Source organism: Rutidosis leptorrhynchoides, chromosome 1 (assembly GCF_046630445.1).
Source record: "Rutidosis leptorrhynchoides isolate AG116_Rl617_1_P2 chromosome 1, CSIRO_AGI_Rlap_v1, whole genome shotgun sequence".
Taxonomy (NCBI): Eukaryota; Viridiplantae; Streptophyta; class Magnoliopsida; order Asterales; family Asteraceae; genus Rutidosis; species Rutidosis leptorrhynchoides.
Window position 1 is genome coordinate 629,104,925 of NC_092333.1, and position 13,899 is coordinate 629,118,823.

General features: G+C 31.1%; 2 pseudogenes; one reads left to right on the plus strand and one right to left on the minus strand.

Moving 5' to 3' along the window:
• Nucleotides 1-13,899, minus strand: part of LOC139848814 (leucine-rich repeat receptor protein kinase HPCA1-like) — a 116,846-nt pseudogene that overhangs the window by 46,528 nt on the left and 56,419 nt on the right.
• Nucleotides 5,668-9,245, plus strand: LOC139886441 (E3 ubiquitin-protein ligase MIEL1-like; annotated as a pseudogene).

Sequence of the window (13,899 nt, forward strand, 5' to 3'; positions counted from 1 at the left end):
ATGAAATCCAAATCAACGAAAAACTTCAATTCATCGAAGAACCCGTCGAAATAATGGATCGTGAGGTTAATAGACCTAAGCAAAACAAGATACCAATTGTTAAGGTTCGATGGAATGCTCGTATAGGACCCGAGTTCACCTGGGATCGTGAAGATCAGACGAAGAAGAAATACCCGCATCTATTTCCAGAAGATTCGTCAACACCTTCAACAGCTTAAAATTTCGGGACGAAATTTATTTAACGGGTAGGTACTGTAGTGACCCAAACTTTTCCATATTTATATATATTAATTGAGATTGATATTTACATGATTAAATATTTCAAACATGTTAAGCAATCAAACTTGTTAAGACTTGATTAATTGAAATATGTTTCATATAGACAATTGACCACCCAAGTTGACCGGTGATTCACGAACGTTAAAACTTGTAAAAACTATATGATGACATATATATGGATATATATATAGTTAACATGATACTATGATAAGTAAACATATCATTAAGTATATTAACAATGAACTACATATGTAAAAACAAGACTACTAACTTAATGATTTTTAAACGAGACATATATGTAACGATTATCGTTGTAAAGACATTTAATGTATATATATCATATTAAGAGATATTCATATATGATAATATCATGATAATATAATAATTTAAAATCTCATTTGATATTATAAACATTGGGTTAACAACATTTAACAAGATCGTTAACCTAAAGGTTTCAAAACAACACTTACATGTAACGACTAACGATGACTTAACGACTCAGTTAAAATGTATATACATGTAGTGTTTTAATATGTATTTATACACTTTTGAAAGACTTCAATACACTTATAAAAATACTTCTACTTAACAAAAATGCTTACAATTACATCCTCGTTCAGTTTCATCAACAATTCTATTCGTATGCACCCGTATTCGTACTCGTACAATACACAGCTTTTAGATGCATGTACTATTGGTATATACACTCCAATGATCAGCTCTTAGCAGCCCATGTGAGTCACCTAACACATGTGGGAATCATCATTTGGCAACTAGCATGAAATATCTCATAAAATTACAAAAATATGAGTAATCATTCATGACTTATTTACATGAAAACAAAATTACATATCCTTTATATCTAATCCATACACCAACGACCAAAAACACCTACAAACACTTTCATTCTTCAATTTTCTTCATCTAATTGATCTCTCTCAAGTTCTATCTTCAAGTTCTAAGTGTTCTTCATATATTCTACAAGTTCTAGTTACATAAAATCAAGAATACTTTCAAGTTTGCTAGCTCACTTCCAATCTTGTAAGGTGATCATCTAACCTCAAGAAATCTTTGTTTCTTACAGTATGTTATCATTCTAATACAAGGTAATAATCATATTCAAACTTTGGTTCAATTTCTATAACTATAACAATCTTATTTCAAGTGATGATCTTACTTGAACTTGTTTTCGTGTCATGATTCTGCTTCAAGAACTTCGAGCCATCCAATGATCCGTTGAAGCTAGATCCATTTTTCTCTTTTCTAGTAGGTTTATCCAAAGAACTTAAGGTAGTAATGATGTTCATAACATCATTCGATTCATACATATAAAGCTATCTTATTCGAAGGTTTAAACTTGTAATCACTAGAACATAGTTTAGTTAATTCTAAACTTGTTCGCAAACAAAAGTTAATCCTTCTAACTTGACTTAAAATCAACTAAACACATGTTCTATATCTATACGATATGCTAACTTAATGATTTAAAACCTGGAAACACGAAAAACACCGTAAAACCGGATTTACGCCGTCGTAGTAACACTGCGGGCTGTTTTGGGTTAGTTAATTAAAAACTATGATAAATTTTGATTTAAAAGTTGTTATTCTGATAAAATGATTTTTATTATGAACATGAAACTATATTCAAAAATTATGGTTAAACTTAAAGTGGAAGTATGTTTTCTAAAATGGTCATCTAGACGTCGTTCTTTCGACTGAAATGACTACCTTTACAAAAACGACTTGTAACTTATTTTTCCGACTATAAACCTATACTTTTTCTGTTTAGATTCATAAAATAGAGTTCAATATGAAACCATAGCAATTTGATTCACTCAAAACGGATTTAAAATGAAGAAGTTATGGGTAAAACAAGATTGGATAATTTTTCTCATTTTAGCTACGTGAAAATTGGTAACAAATCTATTCCAACCATAACTTAATCAACTTGTATTGTATATTATGTAATCTTGAGATACCATAGACACGTATACAATGTTTCGACCTATCATGTCGACACATCTATATATATTTCGGAACAACCATAGACACTCTATATGTGAATGTTGGAGTTAGCTATACAGGGTTGAGGTTGATTCCAAAATATATATAGTTTGAGTTGTGATCAATACTGAGATACGTATACACTGGGTCGTGGATTGATTCAAGATAATATTTATCGATTTATTTCTGTACATCTAACTGTGGACAACTAGTTGTAGGTTACTAACGAGGACAGCTGACTTAATTAACTTAAAACATCAAAATATATTAAAAGTGTTGTAAATATATTTTGAACATACTTTGATATATATGTATATATTGTTATAGGTTCGTGAATCAACCAGTGGCCAAGTCTTACTTCCCAACGAAGTAAAAATCTGTGAAAGTGAGTTATAGTCCCACTTTTAAAATCTAATATTTTTGGGATGAGAATACATGCAGGTTTTATAAATGATTTACAAAATAGACACAAGTACGTGAAACTACATTCTATGGTTGAATTATCGAAATCGAATATGCCCCTTTTTATTAAGTCTGGTAATCTAAGAATTAGGGAACAGACACCCTAATTGACGCGAATCCTAAAGATAGATCTATCGGGCCCAACAAGCCCCATCCAAAGTACTGGATGCTTTAGTACTTCGAAATTTATATCATATCCGAAGGGTGTCCCGGAATGATGGGGATATTCTTATATATGCATCTTGTTAATGTCGGTTACCAGGTGTTCACCATATGAATGATTTTTATCTCTATGTATGGGATGTGTATTGAAATATGAAATCTTGTGGTCTATTATTATGATTTGATATATATAGGTTAAACCTATAACTCACCAACATTTTTGTTGACGTTTTAAGCATGATTATTCTCATGTGATTATTAAGAGCTTCCGCTGTCGCATACTTAAATAAGGAAGAGATTTGGAGTCTATGTTTGTATGATATTGTGTAAAAACTGCATTCAAGAAACTTATTTTGTTGTAACATATTTGTATTGTAAACCATTATGTAATGGTCGTGTGTAAACAGGATATTTTAGATTATCATTATTTGATAATCTACGTAAAGCTTTTTAAACCTTTATTGATGAAATAAAGGTTATGGTTTGTTTTAAAATGAATGCAGTCTTTGAAAAACGTCTCATATAGAGGTCAAAACCTCACAACGAAATCAATTAATATGGAACATTTTTAATCAATAAGAACGGGACATTTCACCTATGACTTCAAGCTCTAGTACCAACTGAAACGACCCGTCAAAATCGCTATTGACGCGGTACGTTATTCATCGATTTCACAGTGAGGTTTCGACCTCTATATGATAGGTTTTGCAAACATTGCATTCTTTTGAAGAGGTACACTATCACTGAATATCTAAATCCAAGGTTTTTGATATCCGATGATTTCTACATATAGACAATCACCGTAAATAATAGTTTACAATAATACATCCCTTGACAATGCAGTCAAAATAAGATACATGGTGATGATTTTATGAATGCACAATTTTCTCGAATAAAGCATGTATGACTCCATGCACATAGCTTGTATAACGTATAAACAAACAGCGGAAGACTTCTAGGGACCTGAGAATAAACATGCTAAAAGTGTCAACACAAAGGTTGGTGAGTTCATAGTTTTAATATTGCGCACAATCTGTATATAAAGATGGACCACAAGATTTCAGTTGTTTCATCCAAAACGTTTATCAAAATATTCTACGGAATTGAGCACCCTGGTAACTAAACTTAACGTATATATAATAAGTACTCCTGTTTTAACATACATGCAACCAACATGTACAATACACGCAAACCAACGTGTACTAAACTCAAATAGCATACGTTCACTTTATAGTTCAAGCTGGGGTCTCTATACCTGGAACGGACGGGGATGTCAAGCCCTATGGATCCATATACAACTACTCGCGCCCACCACTTCTTATAACCGGCAGTTACTAATTACCAAAGCTAAGGGATTTTCGGTTCAAACTCAGTGTAGAATTAAGTATGTACTTGTGTCCATTGCGTATAAAATAAAGTGCATGTATTCTCAGCTCAAAAATATTTAAAGCATTTAAAAAGGGATCAATAAACTCACGTATCAATATTGTGATTCAATATTGCAGGAAAGTACGCGGACACAGTGGAAATGATAAACACTAGGTTGGCCTTTGATTCACGAACAGTACCCATAACTTCCTTAGCTTTAACCCAATTTAAAACCCGAATTGAAAATCACTCGAGTGTAACCTCGTCGTAGTATTTTATGTATATCTTAAAAAAAATAACAATAACAACAATAATAATACAGAGTAATTATGAATATTACAGAGCATATGTTTTTGGTTTATGTATGTGTGTTTTTGTTTAACCGCATGAGATTGAAGTGTTTATATATAACCATGTTACGTACAACAACAAAATGAGTCACTCATTTTGTGTCCTACTTGACCTCGTGAAACAAGATTCCAAAACAAGACAATGACTCTTTTGTTATTTTATTTTATTTTATTTTTATTTTTATTTATTTATTTTATTTTTTATTTTTTTTATTTTTTTTACGTGGAGATAGTAACACAATCCGTGACATTTTGTTAAATCTTAACCCGTGTTTTCACGAACTGGTATTTTATGCTCCGTATTAATAATTTACGGGTAGAAGTATAAATAAAGTTTTCTCTTATATCTTTGAAATAAATAAAAAAATAAACAAAAATAATATATAATACGGAGTATGTAAAGTTATATGCATGTGTTATCTGTAAACCCAATTCAATATATATATATATATATATATATTGGGATGGTTAAATTAGGGTCCTAACGAGCCATTTATCGGGACGGTTAAATATTTTTGGTCCCAGTATGAGATACGCTTATAATGAGGTGTCCTAATAAGCTATAAGATGTCCTAAAAACCTATACGCTTATAAAGTGATGTCCTAAAAAGCTTTACGCTTTTTCAATGGTGTCCAAAAGAACTATACAGTTTTAAAGTGGTGTCCTAAAAAGCGATTTAATGTGACACATGAGTTTTTATGGTCATATTATCATAGGTTTTAATAGGACACTTAGAAATTAAGCCCCATTATGAGATACGCTTACACAGTTGCGTCCTAAAGTCCTATTTGATATAACACATCACTACAAGAAAGTAGCTGAATACCCACGGATTTAACCCTCAAATAATAATTTGTGGGTATATAGCCACAAATTACCCATGGTTTGAGATACAAATTACCCTCAAATTTCTCACGACTCACCCACAAAATTACCTATAAAAGTAATTTACTTGTCTATATCGTGGCTAAACCAACAAGTTTAAAATATTAATATATTTCACACGGACTACTCACAAATTAAGATATCATGGGTGAATATATGGGTAATTTCATGGATAAATGTGTGCATGTATAAACTACACACAACATTTGTGATGGCAATTGTTCGTCTCTATATTGTGCGTATATATGTATAAATGGAAATTTGTTTACCATGGTTTTTATGTATAAAAGTTTATGCCATTAAAATGTTTTATTTTCACTTATCATTCTAATTTATAGTACTAATTTACAAATTAAAACTAAAAAATTTAATTGCTTGAAATATTGGAGCTAGTATTCCCGCTCATCCTCCCAAAATTTTCTAAGACTCCCTCCTAAATCCATTTCTCACCTTAAAAATCTTTTAAGTTCATCCCATTTAGGTCTTAGGTAAATAAATCCTCCCCCTTTTCTCTAAGCGCAACTGTAAATTTGTCTTCTAATCCCTTTTTAATTCAAGATCTACCTGCTCTTGCTAGTGATTCATGGTCTGAGGTATGTTTAATTTTTCTATTAGTATTTGTATCTTTATAGTTAGTTTTGTAAGATTAGGTTAAATACTTGTTTTCCAACTTGGCGATTGTTCTTCTTCTTTCTTTTGCTGTTGATTTTGTGATTCTGTCATTAGTTCTTCTGCGGTATGAAAACTAAGTTTTTTCATGTCATTTTGATTCTGTAGATCTATAATTCTGTATCATAGTTGCTAAAAGTTGTAATAGTTATGTGTTCATGTTTGTGTTTTGATTATTATTGTTTATTGTTTATGATATCAGAATCTGTTAAGAAACTGGTACGATCGCCATGAGCTTGTTCGATCTGATGTGAAACAAGTAAGTTTTATTAGTTTTCTTGAGTTTTGTAAGTAAATGTTTAAGTTTTGAGCTGAATGAAAATTGTATGTTTGTTGCAGGTGATATGTTCAGTTTGTGATACAGAACAACCTGTATGTTTCATTGATTTGATCTACATGTTTTTCTTGATTAATTTGCTAAATCGTTTTTCTTTTGTGATATAGGTTGCTCGTACCTGCACAAACTGTGGTTTCAATATGGGCGAATACTTTTGTGACATCTACAAATTCTATGATGATGATGTATGAAACAGAACAATATTTATATGTTTGTATTTTTAATTCGATAATATTTATTATTATTAATTATTATTTAACTGATGATTGATCTAATTATTATTTTGCACCTTGACAAGGGTTTGTTCCATTGTGACGATTGTGGTATTTGCAGGTTTGTGAATTTAATACGGAGCAATTGTCTTTTTTTTCTTTGTCATTCATTAGATTTTTTTATGCGTTATTCTATTTACAGACCTTCTTTTCGTGTTCAGAGTTGGTGGTCAAGAAAATTTCTTCCATTGCAAAAAATGCGGTATGTGTAGAGATGATTTTAGTAATATGTTACATAAATTTAAATATAATAAAATCAATGGGTCCGGCTGGTTGGATAAAAGGTCAAAATGGGTTGGATTGACCCGCAACATTTTTTCTACTAGAATAGTGTTACTTTTATAATGTGGAATTGTTTAATTTACAGGATCTTGTTATTCTATCGGTTTACGTGATAACCACTCATGTGTTGAAAATTCTATGCGGCATCATTGTCCAATATGTTACGAGGTTTGTATCTCTTGTCTTCTTCCTTATGCCCGTTTTGAAAATTATGAGACTTGATTGTTACCGCTATGTCTACAGTATCTAGTTGACTTAATCATGGTTTTAAAAAACGGTTGAGGCGTACGCCTCGAGGCGCGCCTCAGTGCGTTTTCGAAAAAAACCGTTTTGGAACGTACGCCTCTCTGCTCTAATTAAACGTACGCCTTTTTTGCTGAGGCGGATCGATTATTGGAAGAGGCGGTTCGATTGGTGAGGCGTTTGCCTCTTTGTGTTTAGCAGAAAAAAGCGGGAAAGGCATCTGGCGACTAACGTTGATATCTCATCGGAAGAAGAGAAAAGATGAGGAAGGAAAACAGAAAAAGAAAAAGAATATGAGCGAGGAAGGAAAGATTTAGACCTGGTAACATTGATGCCTCATCGGAAGAGAAGCTTTGGGTTTCATCAGAAAAGAAGATGAGGGAGGAAGAAGAGAAGCACATGTCAGATAGATCTAGATCTAAATGTTATCTAAAATATTTACGGATCTCTATATATTTAAAATATTTTAATTTCTTTTTTCTTTTATCAAATTTCAATTAGAGCCCTTAAACTTTTACTAAGTTTTAATAATAAGAACAAACTTAATATACACTCTTGAAACTTTAATAAAATGACAATAACAACCCCTATTATTTAAAAATTATCAGAATATATATATTTATTATTAAAAAGTCAACAGAAGTCAACTCCGCCTCGAACGTGCGCCTCGGTTCGCCTCGAGGCGTACGCCTCGCCTCACAAAGGGGAAACGCCTCGAGGCGTGTTTCCGTTTTTTTAAACCTTGGACTTAATGAAAGACACAGCTCTCATGAAATGTGGTCACACGATGCATTGTGAATGTTACAACGAGATGATAAAAAGAGACAAGTAAGGCATGTTCTAATTATAGTGGAATTAAGGTATTAATTTAAAACAAGTGGGCTGATGAAACTCTTGTTTTGTGGACCTTTTGATACAATCCCACATTGGTCATGTAGGAAACTACATGAGGTACTTAAGCCTAAGGGGTTCTCCTAACCATTAGACATGTCTTTTGGGCTAGGCTCTTCCTTTGGGTTTAGGTTCCTATCATTTGGTGCTTTCATTGAGAGGTCGCGTTTTCGGAGGGGGCGACCTAGGAGAGGGCTACCGGGAATATCTAGAGTGGGCACCACGCGTAGCGGAAGAGGCGACCTAGAAAAGGGCTACCTAGCGAAAAAAAAAGTCTAGAGTGAAAGCCATCTACAGTGGGCCAACGAGCACCCAACGGGCCAACGTGCGCTGTGGGAGGGGTGACCTAGCGAAATAAAAAAACCCGAGTGAGAGCTACCTAGAGTGGACCAACGAGCACCCAACGGGCCAACGAGGACGTCGGCACTTGATGGAGTGTGCAATGATACAATCCCACATTGGTCATGTAGGAAACTACATGAGGGTACTTAAGCCTAAGGGGTTCTCCTAACCATTAGACATGTCTTTTGGGCTAGGCTCTTCTTTTGGGTTTAGGTTCCTATCACCTTTTTACTACTAATTCATGGTATTTCTGTTTATTTTACTATGTTCTGTAAGTTCTTTTATTTATATACAGATTTTTAACCAATGTGAGGCTGCTAGCACCAACATATTTAAGCACAACAAGTTTAACCTTCAATCACTTGGTATCGGTGGTCTGAACAATGAATTTGATGATATTTTTAGAAGAGCTTTTGCGTCCAGGGTTTTCCCTCCACATGTGGCAAGCAAGTAATGTCATATTGTTGTTTCATGTTGCTTAACTTTAATTATGAAATTTCTGATTAATTTACTTATTGGAATGGGAATCTATGTTCTTCAGGTTGGGCGTAAAGCATGTCAAGGGAATGTTATATGGTCCCCCTGGTACTATCCTTTCATCTCGGTATGTAAACTTGTGATGAGATTATTTTTTATATTAGTTACACATTTATGCTTATACATGAATGATTTATTTGTAGGTTATTTGTGAGGATTAAAAAATATACATGTTCGACTCAAGACTTTATGCGTTGTTTCGTTAATTTTACTTTCTTGTCAAATGTTATTCGAAGCACTATTTATATGTTGGTTAATGATGTTAAGAATTCTTTATGTTTAGTGTTGTTTATGTTTTGAAAACAATTTATTGAAATATAATTATGTTTAATTTTATATTTATTTTTTTATATAACTGGGCCCGACAAGCCCAATTATCATAACCAGATCCAAAAGGCCCAATTAGCATAACCGGACCCAAAAGGCCAATTAGCCGAACCGGGCCAGAAAGGCCCAATTAGTTGAAGCTCCTATGACTTGTTAGAACACTTTTTGTGGTACTAAATTAACATCTACTTATATTAGGACCCTTTTATTGGTACTAACATAGTTTATCTTTATATTAGAACACTATTTTTGAGTCCTAATATGGTTTAACAATACAGATTTAGTGTCATATATAGTGTTTTAAAGACCCTTTTGTGCGTTTCAAAATATTATAAAGTGTCCTAATATGTCACTCTATAAGGACCCTTTCGATGTTGTTTATATGACTCAAACAAATGTCTTATAATCTTATATGAGTTTTAGGACCCTTTTCACTTTATACAACCGTCTTATAGGAGACGTCATTTCTGTGCGTCCTTTCAAGTGAAAGGTCCTAAAATGGCACATTTTAGGACACTTATGGGGGTCTTATATAATCATATTTCTTGTAGTATATATATATATATATATATATATATATATATATATATATATTGGAATTTGTTAAGTGTAATTATATTAAATAAATTTAAAATTTTACAACTTGCATAAAAGGATGCAAAGACTAGCCGTCTCTTTAGAATTATGGAATGGATCCAAATTTTTAATAGTATTAATATAATAATATAATAATGAAAATATAATAATAAACTAAATATATAAAAAAACGTGTAAGATAGACGACATAAACATGGTAGGAGCCATCCCATGTCTTTCGTGAGTTTATTTTGTCATTTATCCACTTCGTGTATTCACAGACTGTTATTTGATGTCCCGTTAACAATAATAAAGGTCAAAAAGTCTTATAAAAATTTCAAAATTTAGTATAATGTTAAAATCTTTATCCTTATCTTAATAGCGAAGAAACGTGTTGTTAAAAGTGGTTTCAGATATTTATAAAATTATATTCGTTTTAAAGATGACATAACGCTCCAAAGGTTATAATTTACGTAATCTATAAATGAACCACATTTATTATTAGATCCTCCAAAGTTTGTACTGGAACTTATTTAATATGTTTAATAACGATCGAATGACCAATGAGGGTTACTATTGTTTTCTAAATAAATTAGAACTCATATATATATTCAATATATATAATCATGTTTTAAGTAACACGTTTCATTTTATTGTAAGTTATTTATATATTTAATTTTAACAATTAATATTCTGTTATAAAATATCTAGATTGTGTTATAAAATATCTAGATTGGATGTTAATTTTATTATTATTATTATATTTCTTGCATAGTAATATTTTATACTATAAATAGACATGTATGGTAACCATTTAAGGTGCACCATTTCTCTTGAAATATCAATATCAATATTTCTTCTCTCCTTCTTCTCTCTTTTTCTCTCTTTGTTCTTATAACCATTAAAGGTAGTTATAAGCCTACTGAATTATAACACGTTATCAGCACGAAAAGCTTAGTGTAATTAAAAGATATCTCAAACGATCACGAATCACTAATCAAGGTATGAAATTATTAATAATTTTCAGACTCGAATATATCAAATTTTGGACTACTAACATTTATATTTATGTTATTTAAGTTATATATGGTCGGTTATACCACCTGAATTATATTTCTGTAATCTAACTTTTACTAACTTCACTAACATTTATATTTATGTTATTTAAGTTATTTAAGTTATATATGGTCGGTTATACCACCTGAATTATATTTCTGTAATCTAACTTTTACTAACTTCACTAACATTTATATTTATGTTATTTAAGTTATATATGGTCGGTTATACCACCTGAATTATATTTTCTGTAATCTAACTCTTATTAACTTCACTAACATTTATATTTATGTTAATAAGACCTCATGATTGTACGCAACACGTCATTTGACAACACGGTACTTTATGTACGCAACACGTCATTTGACAACACGGTACCATGGGTCGAGATTAATTCCGATCAATACGAATACGACGGGGTCTTTATATGTTATCTAACATTTATGATTACTTATGCAATTAATCATTATTTATTTCATGCATACTAATGTTTATTCTTAAATTTATAATTTTAAAAGTTAAAATAAAAAAATAGTTTGTATTTTTATTAAAAGTAAATCTTAAAAGTTAAAATAAGAAAAAGTAGTTTGTACTTTTATTAAAAGTAAATCTTAAAAGTTAAAATACAAAAAGTAGTTTGTATTTTTATTAAAAGTAAATCTTAAAAGTTAAAATAAGAAAAAATAGTTTGTATTTTTATTAAAAGTATATCTTAAAAGTTAAAGTAAGAAAAAAAAGGGGATGGTAAAATGGAATAGTTTTTTGTCAAAAATGAAGTATTGAAAATGAAGTGGTCTCCTTCTATAACAAAAAAAAAATATATACTTTTATCAAATGAATTTTTTTGTGGCCGACAATTTCAAACACGAGTCCGTGTTTAGTTTATCAAGAATATCTCTTGCTTTGGTGAAAGGTCACGATCACGATATCGGGTGTTGTGAAAGAATTAAAAAATTGGTCAAGTGATTTTTTTTTAAAAACAAAGAAAGTGTTTAAATGAGTTTTACAGAAAGGGGGAAAGCAAAGTAAAAAAAAAACTTTTTTCCAAACAAAGGTAAATGAAAGTAGGACTTAATACAAGAAAAAAGTAAACATCTCCTAGACGTGATAAAATCTATCAATGATAAGTATTAGACTTGATGAGCTAAATGTGACAAAAATGTTTCAACATGTCTTATGTTAATTTTCTAAAATAAGTTATTATTATTCCGAGTTTAACACATATACATATGTTAATTAAAAACAACCTTTTTGTTCTTATGTAGTGTTGGGTTGCAATTTTGGTTGTATGCCATAATTCCATCCAGTAGAGTGACAATAGAAAACTTTTGATGATAATCAATAAAAAACTTTTTTCCAAACTTGTCAAATGTTTTGTTAAAAACGTGACCGTTGAAAAAAGGAGGTTGAATAATAAAACTTAAAAAACAAATTATTTTTTTAAGAGTGTGCATCAAAATGGCCCGTTTAATAATGGGGAGTAAAAATATAGTCAAATTGTTTCAACGAACAAGGGTTCAATTGGATGTCTCTTAAAAAAAAATCCGCGGGTACGGGTGATGGATCCAATGGATCCGCATCCACGACCCGCGAGTGCTATCCCTAATTGTGACAAGTACAAATCAACTAAAAGTCTAAAAAATAAATGCTCTTATAGGGACCAAATGTTCGCAATAATTGCCTAAGCTAGATATGAAACAAATAGTTCATAAAAAAAAAAAGGTCGTTGTGCGTTTTCGGGATGATAGCCGAAATACACTTACAAAAGTAGGTCAGCCGTCAATTCTTTATGGCCATATCAACGTAGATCAATAAAATCATTTATGGTTTTGATAAAAGATTAATTAAAAATTAATTATTTTTTGGTCTTGGATTCTCGGTAACAAAAGCAAAGGTTGTTTTTGGTTGCCACAACAAACAAGACAGAGGTTGTTGACTTTTGTTGTTAAACATGGCACAAGTGAACAATAACAATAGATTATTGTTTTTGAAAAGAATAATGATGCGTTAATTTTATTGTATAAAATAAAATTAAAGAAAATGGTTTTCATTGATGACTATGAACAAACGCAAACAAAGTGTTTGTGGTATTTGGTGATTAAAAAAAAAGTGCATCTAAAGCTTCTACTGAAAATAATATGCATCTAAAGCTTCTACTGAAAATTAATGTGCAAGGTACAACGTATAACTATATGGTCAAATTCATTTGAGCCTTCGGAGTCACAAGTATATGATGTATATATATATTACTCAATTAACAAAATAGTAAATCTAAATTAATTCATATGAATAGTAAAACGAAATTAATTAATTTACTATTCACATAAAAAAGCGCATATGATAAAAAGCGCATCGCATATGATAAGCGCATATGATAAAAAGCGAATATGATGAAAAGCACAACGCATATGATGAAAATCGCATATGATTAAAAGCGCATATGGTGAAAAACACAGCGCATATGATTAAAAGCGTATATGGTGAAAAGGATATATGATAAAAAAAAAAACACATATGGTGATTTATAAAAAAAAAAAAAAAAAAAACACATATGGTGATTAATGGAAAGCACATATGGTGATTAATGAAAAGTATATTGTGAAAAAGAATCACAAATGTTTCTTGAAAGAATTCAAGGTAAGATATATGAACCAATTCATCCATCATGTGAACCATTTTGATATTTCATGGTTCTAATAGACGCATCTAGCGGATGGTCTCATATTTGTATGTTATCAAGCCGTAATATGGCATTTGCAAAGTTTCTTGCACAAATTATTAAATTGAGAACACATTATTCTGATTACACCATTAAAAGGATGAGACTTGATAATGCTGGTGAGTTAACATCTCAAG